Below are 11491 nucleotides of genomic sequence, written 5' to 3' on the forward strand. Positions count from 1 at the left end.
TCTAGGCGATTAAGCCTAAATACATGAGCACAAGGCTCTGATACCAATTGAAAGGGTCAAGATGCCCAAGAGGGGGGTGAATTGGGCTAATTCTAAATTTCTTTGTAATAATTAAATCCTATGGTTAGCCTAATTAACCCCTTGTGCCTAGAAAGTATTTCTAATTGTTCTACCACACAAAAGACTTACAACCTAAGTTCCAATCCTACTCTAGCATGGCAATTCTATGAATGTAAACACAAGAATTGAAATGCTCAAAGTAAGTGCTCAAAGTAAATGCTCAAAGTAAATAGAGAAGGAGGAATGTGGCGATATTTTGCAGAGGTATCGGAGAGTCGCCACTCCCCACTAGTCCTCCTTGGAGCACCCGCGCAAGGGTGTAGCTCCCCCTTGATCCGTGCAAGGATCAAGTGCTCTCTACGGGTTGATTCTTCGACACTCCGTCGCGGTGAATCACCCACAACCGCTCACAACTTGAGTTGGGTCATCCACAAGCTCTCCGGATGATCACCAAACTCCTAATCACCACCAAACCGTCTAGGTGATGGTGATCACCAAGAGTAACAAGCACAAACTCTCACTTGACCATGGCAAGTCTAATGAGAACGGTGGATGCACACTTTGCTACTCTTGATCTTCACTAATGAGGGCTCTCTTTGGGATTCTCAAATCTCAATCACCTCACTAGGACCTTGCTCTTCTTGGCACTCTCAAACGTGTTTCTCAGCTGTTGGAATGAGCAAAAGTACCCCCACACACGAGTGGAGGTTGTATTTATAACATGGGCTAAAAAATGAACCGTTATGTGCCTCTGCGGGGTGACCGGGCGCTCCGGTCATGTTGACCGGACGCTCCGATCAGTACAACCCGAACTCCAGTGGTTAAGTGTTGACCGGGCGCTGGCCAGCGTCCGGTCAGCACTGATCGGACACATCCGGTCATGTTTTCTCCTCACTGGTACCTTACTGATGTCGACCAGACGTTGGACCCCCAGCGTCCGGTCACTTGCTGAGCAGCGTCCGATCAGTAGTCGGAACCTGATCAGCGTCCAGTCAGCATTGACCGGACGCGTCCGATCAGGATTCTCCATCTCTGGGACCTTACTGGAGTCGACCGGACGCTGGTCCTCAGCGTCCAGTCACTTGACCTCACAGCGTCCGGTCACTTCTAGACGCTTTCACCTTAGTCAAATGAACTGACCAGACCCTGAGCCAGCGTCCGGTCAGTATTTGACCCTCCATTCACTTCCAACTCTCGATCATATGTGAATAAAGTTTGCTCCATTGGATCAAAGGGCTATTTTGGAGCTACCTAGTGCTAGTTTTCACAAGTGTGCACCACACCTAACTCACTAGACTCACCTAGGTCAAGCTACCAATCCATACCCCCCTTAATAGTATGGCCAAAGAAAAAAACAAAGTCCTAAACTACTCTAAGTGTCTCTTCAACACCAAAACGACACTTAGAACTAGTCCATCCTTAACCTTGTCGTCCATCCTTTGAAAACCAAAACGATTTCCATCGTAGGGGCATGGCAACCTTGATTGCCCAATCGATCTCCATTACCGTGACCTAACTTAATTGTCTCTGCAAAACACACGTTAGTCACAGTAATCACGTATTGTCATTAATCACCGAAACCCAACATGGGGCCTAGATGCTTTCACCGCCTACAAGCGCCTCCAGCATGCTGATGAGCCTCCATTCTTCCAAGAAAGCACATATTACAAGTGTATGTTTCAAGTGTTTCAGATATTTTAGAGGTATGTTGTAATTGTTTCATGCAAATGTTGCAAAAGATCGGGGATGTTGCATATGTTGCAATGGTTGTATATGTATGTTGCAAGTGTCGGTTCCCAATGTTTAATATGTTTTTTAGACGTATGTTGCAAGTGTGTTTATCTAGATGTTGCATATATTTTATGCATATGTTGTAAGTGTTTCATCTAGATGTTGTGTATGTTTGCAATGGTTTTCAAGCGTTTTTCAGGTGTTTTTTCAATTGTTTTAGAAGCATCTTTCAAGTGTTTCATCTATCTTCAAACATATGTTGCAGCTGTTGCGCCTGATGTTTCAAAAGTAGATTGGGTGTTTGCACATGTTGCAATGTCACCCGCCTATTACAGTTGCTAGAGGGGCGCGAGGGGTCGGGCGGGGTATAGGCACCATGTGGGGTTGGCTGGGGGCGCAGACGCCACGTGAGGTTGGGTTAGGCATAGACGCCTCGTCGGGTTGGCGCGGAGGCAAAGTACAAGCGCGGCCGTCCAGACGTGTCCATCCGTCCAGACGTCTGGGCGCTAGCACTAGCACTACCGTTAATTTTGTGGGTTCCTAACCCACAAAAAAGGTCTATATATATAGAGGGCCTTGGTAAGGTACCCCATTACCTCATAGATGGTAAGAACTCAAATAAATCTTAACCCTTGATAGTAATTATTAAGTAATTATAATATAAGAAAAAAAAGAAAAAAGGCAACAAACTAAATCAACGCCAAAAGCTTGTTTGTTGCCATACATGGGTGCGCCTGCACAGCATGCAACGGCGGCATATACTCCTGTACGGGTGTAGCGGCTTTGGCAAGGTAGATGGTAGAGGTACACCTGGTGTTATGAATCTAATAAATCAACATGAAAAGTTATGTTCCACAGTAGAACTTGTTACCAACATACATTTGTAAAATACTAACGTTCTGAAAATACTAATGTTAGGATTATGAATAAAAATAAATAAATAATTTAAATACCAACACGTTCAAGGTAGGTACGGTGTTCTCATTACCAATAATTTAAATATCAACACGTTCAAGACTGTTCTCATTACGAACACGTTCATGATCCAATTTTTAGATAAATAACTAAAACACACCTCTAATTTTTGTCACATTAGAAAAAAAATACTCACATATAGGTACAACAAACGTTGACAAAAATACTTTACATGTCAGGCTAGGAACCATCCATACAAATGCATGTTTCAAGCTGTGGCATATATGCATGTTAATTAGATATTTTACTTAAAATTTTACATACTTTCCTATTTCTCAACAACAACAACATCATCATCAGCAACAAAGTCTTTTAGTCCCAAACAAGTTGGGATAGGCTAGAGTTGAAACCCAACATGAACCCCTAGTCCCATGACCTAATACTTTCCTATTTCTCAAAATAAAAAAATTATTTATCCTGTTATCTTTAGAAGGTAATATGTGATTATCGCCAGATCGACGGTCCACAGTTATTTGGGGTACCATAGCAAAATCCATAGAGAATTATGCAAGTTATGAGAGAGTTGTTTCTTAGGGATCGTGCTAGACTAGCTATTATGGAGTCACTAGTTGTTTGATCTTTCTCCTTGATAGCCAATAAAATTCTTCCTAGACTAGCTATTTGAAAACCATTGGGAACACCCTTATATTACTTGTTCACAGGTCATACTGCAAGCGACCATTTTCTTCCGTGCTAGTACAAAACCGTCAAGATTATGCAGTTTGCATCAGCAAAGATAACCATATAGCAGGCAGAAAACATTACTTGAATAAAGAACAGTAAGGATATAAAACAAAGTAGCAAACATACTTATGCATGACTAGGAGGCCCAATAAGCAGAAGCTTTCATGCTCAACACTAGACTGTGCACTTCATGGAGCACAAGCTTATTACCTTCCATATGTATGAGTGTGCACAAACTGCTAAGATGCATATTAGCAGCTGTGGAAGCATCAAATTAACGAAGAAAAATATGACCAACAGGAAACTACTCATCGAGCAATTAATTATATATGATGCACCTTCTTGCATTAGAAATTAAAGGACCATCACTGTTGGTAGCATCACATGCAAATATATGGTAAAATTATCACCAAATATTATTAGGAATGGAACAAAATGCATGAGCCTCCAGATTAACAAACCGCAAGGAGATCAAATCACACAAGCAAACATCAACAAGCTAAGCAGATAGTTCATGAAAACGGAGCATCATCACATGGTTTGATGCGGCACAAATGTTTTTGCGCATTTATTCTCAAACAACGGCATGGCAATGTATGGATTCGCTGCTATCATGCAGGCTTACATGAAAAGCTTTTTCCCAAATTTAGAGAAAACCAGGGGCATTTCTTCATCCATCTCATGGAGCATTGTGCGGTATCCACCAGTAGAATTGAAGGCCCCCTTCCCCTTCCCCTTCTGCTTCCTCTTGCCCTTTCCCCAGTACTAATAGCCTTGCTCCTGGTAGAAGTCCCTACAACTGTTTTTCCAAATATGAGGTAAATAATAAGATATCTCAAATATAGCACTACAAATCTCCATTTAAATGTAATGGACAATGATTTTCAAACCACATTATTGACATAAAGGAATACATGTAAAATCTTTCAAGTATATGCATAAAAAGCATAAACAATGTGTAGTTCGAATTCATACCACTACTTCCAGCATCATCAGAATCCAATGCCCTCTGCAAGACCAAAGAACATATCAAAACAATGTTTAGTATTGTAGTCTTTTCTAAATACCGATTATACATAAAAGATACCACTTCACCATCTTTATTTTCAATTTATTCACTTGTGCTTTTAGTGCAACCAAACACTGGACTAAACAGTAGATGCACTTGAAACTTTAGCTTTCTATCTACATACTTCAAACATTTAAGGCACAAAAGGGAATAATCTACCAATGGATAAAACTACAAGTATTGATGGAGTTTTCTAGGAAAAAAAGTGGCTACCTTTTTCTGCAGTTTGCTTCCATTGAACATATCTGCTCCTTTTGATGATGCCTATAGAAACAAGTCACCTTCAGGTTTGGTGCAAAATTTCTTCTTGTAGTCCTGATGAGAGTAAAACTACAAGTCAACTAAAAAATGTTTCTAGGTTTGGGGTTTGGGAGCAACCATTTGCAAGTGAAATCAAGCTAATGATGGATGCAACCCTATACATCACAACTCATCAAGCTAGTAAAACATCATATAATCAATCATATATATCCAAGTTGGAGGTTGGATTTATATTTTAATTTGGTGCCTAGACAATAGCTAGATTTTGCAAATTACATTGTAATGTTGTTGCAGTCCCAATCCAATCAAACAAACAGTTCTCCCCCAACATGTCCTTGGCCACATATGGGTTCCAAGCATGCACTAGCAGGTTCTGCATGACAACACAAACATGGTACTATGCTCCATGTCTTGCCACAGGTGGATCTCGAACTTGACTCCCTCTACGTGCATGTCTCAACATAGAGAGCCATATTGCGGTACATGGGACATTTGGCAAGGATGAGGATGTCCTCCGAGAGTTGTCCAGCCATCTGCATTTGAATCAAGGCACATGGATCATGTTGCTAATTGCCTACATGATAGCCATGGTAGTGAAGAAATGCTCCCACTACACACCACGGGCCACCATTAGCACCACCCTAGTGTGGTTGTTGGTGATCTCATATGTCATGGACTAGGAGGAAATCACTATCGCCATGCCCTCCACCATGCAGTTGACATGCCTAAAAAGTTGCCATCATATTCGCTTTAGCACTTCACTATACCCCAGTTGTAGGTAGATGGAATAGGTGGGAAGACCAACTGATTATGGATTGAAGGTGAGGTGAGAGTGGATAGTGAGGTTAGGAAAGACCAGACGGCAGTGGACTATGGAGCGTTAGGATCCTCCCTCTTCTCTAGGTAGTCTTGGGGCAAGGTGGTTCTAGCAAATGCAAGCCTAAGCCCATCAACAAACATGATCTCAACAAGAGGCGAGTTTATGGTCACGGTGATGGCACTAGAAGTAGTGGCCCCTGAAGTACCGCTTAGAGTTTGCTGGCAATCTGATGTCAACACTGGGCCACTAGCCTTGAATGGCCACTTAATGGTAGATGATGAAGAAGAAGTATCCCCACCCTTCCTCCACTAATACTTAGGTTTCACAACTTGCCATTTCAGTGTAACAAAAGGTAGAGCAAGCTATGTGCATCCTAAAGGCAACCACATGAAGACATTGGCCTCTCAGCCTAGTACGTCGGCTCCTGCTGCTAAAGGTATGTTCAGCACAAAGGAGAACAAGTGCCAAAGTATTAGAAGAAGAAGGGACATCAATTACCTCTGTCGTAGTGGTGATGGCACGCATGCCCTGGATACACACCTGTGACTCAGGCAAAGTTAAGACATCGCATATGCCCTCTTTCGCTTCGGTGGCGAAGCCAAGACCCAGATGCATCTCTTCCCTTGCTGCTTCTACCGGCTTGAAGGAGGACACTTTAATACTCACCTTCGAACGCGCCACCTTGGGGAAAGTAGCACTCCCCAGAGCATCCGCAGCCACCTCTACCACCTCATGGGGTGCAAAAGAGGAGCAACACGTGGGGAGAGCCATAGGAGCCTAATCCTCCTCTTTAAGATCTAGATCAGCACCCTGAAACTTACATTTCTTTGGATCAAGTTGTTCAAAGGCACCATCTTCATCATTAATGGATCCCAAGTCTAGATTGTTGCGGGCGTCCTCCACCATGGCATTAGATTGGAAGAGCCTAATCGACTCATCCCATGGTGCATCGGAGGTGGTTGCGGGAGCCATGATGGTGATAAGCGCATGCGCCGAGTGGGAGGTGGATGAGGCTAGCGCCTCTACACTGGGGCTAGCCGCTATGGGCACAAAGGTCATCGGTGGGTGCGTTGGGTGAGTGGTGGCCGGGGTTGGTGCCTGAGTGCTCTCGCTCTCGCTCATGTCTTTTTCCTCTGCGATCGATTTTGAGTTGTGACAATGTTACATGCCTCTCTGTCACTAGAGCACTATTGCTAGAGACAGCCAACATAGAGCATTTAATGCTTTGGCTGCTTAATGGTCCCACGCTTGCAAGGGAGGCCTCAGAGGAATAATTCTCAACAAACAGATATTGTTTACATCGGCACCAGGGCGAAGCCCAGTTACGCTGGTGGGTGCCCAGGCACCCCCACAATTCTGAAAATACTTGAGGTCTAGAGAAATTTGCCCCTATAGGCACCCCCTATGGCCCAAGATGAGGCACCCCCTGTAGCCCAAGAAACCCACGTCGCACTTCCTGGTTCCATCCCAAGCATCGTTGGCTCGCTACGTCGGTCGAGTCCGTCGTCCCAGACTCTAGAGGTGCGGTTCACTTCTGCCCAAAGCCGCGGCGCCTCACCTACCTCCATTCGTAGCAAATCGCAACTCACGAGTTGAACCGCCCACGTAGTCACACCGACACGCCAGCACACCGCGCCACGCGCCCTGCCTGCTTGTCTGCTCTATTGTCCGCGCCGCGCGCCCTGCTCATTGCTCGGCTTTTCCGCTATTGTTGGCCACCGGTGGCCACCCGCCTATTCCTGTCCGTGCAGTCGGTGCTCCGCCTCGACCTAGCCACCCGGCTGGCAGCCATTGTCCTATCCCTGTCCCTCCCATCGCCCATCGCCGCCACTGAGTCCATGCTCTGATGGCCTGACGCCCGGTGATTGTTTCTGTGTTCATCGTGATCAAGTTATTTATACGTGAAATTATGAACTGCAATTTGATTATGAATGAATTATAGGTAATCATGGAGAGGTTATAAACGGAAAGCTCAAGACGCAATCGATCCTAACGGAATTTCATCTCCGGATGAAATCAATTGGGATGAAGAGATTAAATATGACCCCGGTTTGAGGAAAGAAAATGATGCTTATCATCCGAACCTAAGTGAAAAGTTGAGAAGAAAATACTTAGAGAATGGACCTTGGAAGGAAAATGGCGTGAATATGATCTCTAAGAGGTAATACAAATGCAATGCATCTACTTTCAATGGATAATTCTACATATTCTTTGCTAAATAATTGACCTATTTGTTCTCTTTTCTTTAGGCAGGATCACATATTTTGCTATATGGGACATCTTTTGTTCATCGTTTTGGCATTCTTTCAATCACTACACTATAGTGATCAATGTCATCTTTATTTTGTTATAAACGGTAAGTGTTATTGCCCTTGCCCTTGCCCCTACCATTTTACTTATGTTTTGATCAAAATCACATTGCCATTACTGGAAGTTAAATTTTGATGTTAAAAATTGTGAATTAGTCATGCTACTTGTTTGAACATCACATGGGTCACTATATTTATGATGAAGTTGTGCATCCCCACCCATTTGTTCTAGCTTCGCCACTGATCGGCACAATATGAATACTTGGATCTAAATGAACGGTGAAGATCTAGCTATCTTGTTGTGCCAATGTGGATAGTATTTTTGAGGAATTAAATATTGTTATTGGTGATGAACTACATATATATTATTGACTACAAATTTGGCATTATTTACTCATAAATACTATGATTCTAGCTATGGGTAGAAGATAGGATACAACCAACTTTCAACCCATCGTCAAATTGATTATATTGTTATGTGTTATGCCTTCTGGCCTAAACTTGACTACAGGGACGGTAGAGCACCACAAAAGACAGTTTTGTATATTGTTTCCATCTGAACCATAGCTATGTAGTGACAACAATAAAATTGCCTAGTGGAGATGTATTCTATATGTAATAATTTATTTTTAAATGTTCTATATTACATTACACTGAATAATATATGCCAACAATAAATTGAGTTTACCATATAACTAAACATTTCCTTCATCATCTTATTCATTATTCATTTTAGGTACACACAATTCTGTAATCTTTCTATTCTCTTATTCTCTTCCTTGACAAAGAATAACCAAATCGAAAAGAAGAAATCGGTTACAACTATCACTCGATCGAATCACGCAATCAGCAAACTAGGAATTCCGAATTGCATAGTGCCAATCCAGAAAAGATCAAACTTTGACTACGTGCAATTCCGATTGATAGAAGTAGGACATAACCATCGGTCATTATTGGGGTGGCCGGTAGTAGCTGTAGGCGCTGTAGAAGGCCTGCGTCATGGTGAGCAGCAGCAGGAACACAGCAGCGACGACGGAGACGATCGCCCACGGGTCCACTTGTAGGCTGCAGGCTCGCCACCCACGTGCTCCACTTGTAGTCGTAGTACATGTTCACCTGGTCCGACAGCCCGGAGAGGTAGCTGTCGTTGATGTCGAACACCACCTCCTTGCAGAGGCGGTTGAAGAGGTCGGCCACCTCGGCGTCGCTGCCGAGCCAGTGTTCTATGATGCCGCGGTCGTGCAGGTACTTGACGTCCTCCGCCGAGTTGATGAGGTTGTCCATGAAGATGGCGTAGGAGGTGATGTTGCTGCCGCCCGGGGTGGCGATGTCCATGTGGCACTGCTCGAACGCGATCAGGTTGAGGAACAGCAGCTTGGAGCCGTCGTGGATGAGGATCCGCGGGATCTGGAGCACGCCGTTGTCGAACTTGATGTCCCAGAACCGGTCTGTGTTGTGGCGGCGGCACCTGATGCCTGCCTCCCGGAGCTCCGACACGAAGTGCACGAACTGCTGCCGCCGCTTGTCGGCCACCCGCCGCAGCCCGGACCACTTCCTCGGCCACAGCCGCACTGGCGGTGGCGGCGTGGACTGCAGGCCGGCACGCAGGAGGCTTCGTCGGAACACGTCGAGGCAGTGGAGCATCGGGCCCGACAGCGGGTCGAACGCCGCCGCCGTGGCCTCTGCGCCGACGGACGACTCCAGCTTGGACCGGTCCTTACGGAGTTACGGTGCAGCGGCGCGTCGGTGGGCATGAGCGGGTCGTAGAACCGCACGGCGAGGCTGGCTACGGCGCCGGTCTGCTCCGGGTCAACAATTGGTAACCCACCAAAATCCTGTGTGGATTGGTTTTCGAAAAAAAATCCTGTGTGGATTGCAGTTGCAGCCTTGCAGGTGGCAAAAGGCTGAATCAGCTTTCTGCACTGGTATGTAAAGCGGAATCGGATGCCGGTTCCTAGCCGTTGCGGCCACCAGTCACCAGAGGTAGTGGGGCGCACGACGCCATCCCGGACCCCAACCCGCCGAACGGGCGATACTGCAGAGGGCAGACGATCAGATCACACACGACCACGCCACGACTTGGCACATGTGAAGCACGAATGACCTTAATGTAGTCAACTTATCTTCCATATTTTCATTCTTGACCTCATCCTTCTTGATCATAGCTTTGGGCTTATCAGCATTTTAAGACTTGGTACCCTAACACTTGCTATGCTCTGACTTATGAGAAAATTTTGGCCTCTGCAACTCCAATTCCATTTCCTGCAAAGAAGCTAATTCACTGGCAATCTGCATAGTCTTTGGTCGGTGCAGAGCAATAGCAGATCGGATCTCCTCCTTAAGACCCCCCAAGAATCATGTGACAAAGAAAGTATCATCATAAGCAGAATTATACAGTAAGATACCATGGGCTAATTTCACAAATCTTGTATGATAGTCATAAACCGAACCAGTCTGCTTAAGAGAATCCAAATGCCTCAACTGCATTGGATATTGGTCCTGATCATATTTGGCAAGCACTGCCTTCACCAAGTCTTCCCAATTTTGAAACCGACCACGACGTTCTTTTGACTGAAGCCAAACAGAAGCGGGAGCCACAAAATTCAGGGCGGCAAAGCGTGTCTTTAGAAATGGTGCCACCGAGTAAATCTCAAAATACAGCTCACACTGATCACACCACCAACGAGGGTTCGAGCCATCAAACTTTGGAAACTCCATTTTCGGCAACTACGGATGGCGACTCCCACAATCCCGATCTGAACTGGCCCCATCAACAAAACGCGGAGGGGAATCATGTGGCGACCTACGACCGGATGCGGTGTGGGTCCGAGAACTCCATCACCCTCATCACGGTGTAGAACAAACGAGTTATGCCCCGCGGCTGCTCCAGAACTCGATGCCAACGGCCGCACGGGCTAGTCTAGGTCAGTCTGTACGCTCAGACCCATCAGCGGCGGCGGTGGTGGCGGCGCGTGCTCCAAGCGAAGAAGGCGCGCTGAAGTCGCATCCGTCTTGAGCAGCAAATCCCCCATGGATTCGTCCACCGCCCCCTTCTCGGAGTTGAGGCTGCTCAACTCGTCCAACGCCTTCTTCATCATTGATTGAAAACCTTGGAACTGCTTCGCCAAATCTTCAATGTTCGTCGCCATCTGCTGCTGAAGCTTAGTTGGCTTCGACGGCGCCAGCACGAATCAAAAGCGACTCCACCCGAACTCCTCCCGAACCCGGATCACCTCGCGTTTCACCACCGACCCATTCAACCTAGAAATGGACTTCTGGAATCAATCGACGAACACCGAAGTGCTTACGACGATTCCTACCATTAGGATTTACGAACACGATCAAGATGGGAAGCACGTCGGCTCTAATACCAAATTGTCATGACTTTTCTCAGGTAGAAGGAATCAAGGCGATTCCCAGTTGGAAGAGTAAAAACAGAGGAAGATTTGGGAGGATTCAGAGTTCTGTTATTCCGTAACCGTAGAGTTTGTTACAACGGCTTATAACACTGACGCGACCGACTTCACAAGATGGGCCAAGCCCAGGTACCAGCTATCGGGCCAAGCCCAGTACAGACCAAAT

At 45.6% G+C, this 11491-nt stretch overlaps 2 pseudogenes; both read right to left on the reverse strand.

Annotated features, from left to right (window-relative positions):
* Positions 1-4215: 4215 nt before the first annotated feature.
* Positions 4216-6659, reverse strand: LOC136492045 (uncharacterized; annotated as a pseudogene).
* Positions 6660-8859: 2200 nt separating this feature from the next.
* On the reverse strand, positions 8860-11058 carry LOC136492047 (UPF0481 protein At3g47200-like; annotated as a pseudogene).
* Between the last annotated feature and the right edge of the window lie 433 nt (positions 11059-11491).

This window comes from Miscanthus floridulus, chromosome 11 (assembly GCF_019320115.1).
Source record: "Miscanthus floridulus cultivar M001 chromosome 11, ASM1932011v1, whole genome shotgun sequence".
NCBI lineage: Eukaryota > Viridiplantae > Streptophyta > Magnoliopsida > Poales > Poaceae > Miscanthus > Miscanthus floridulus.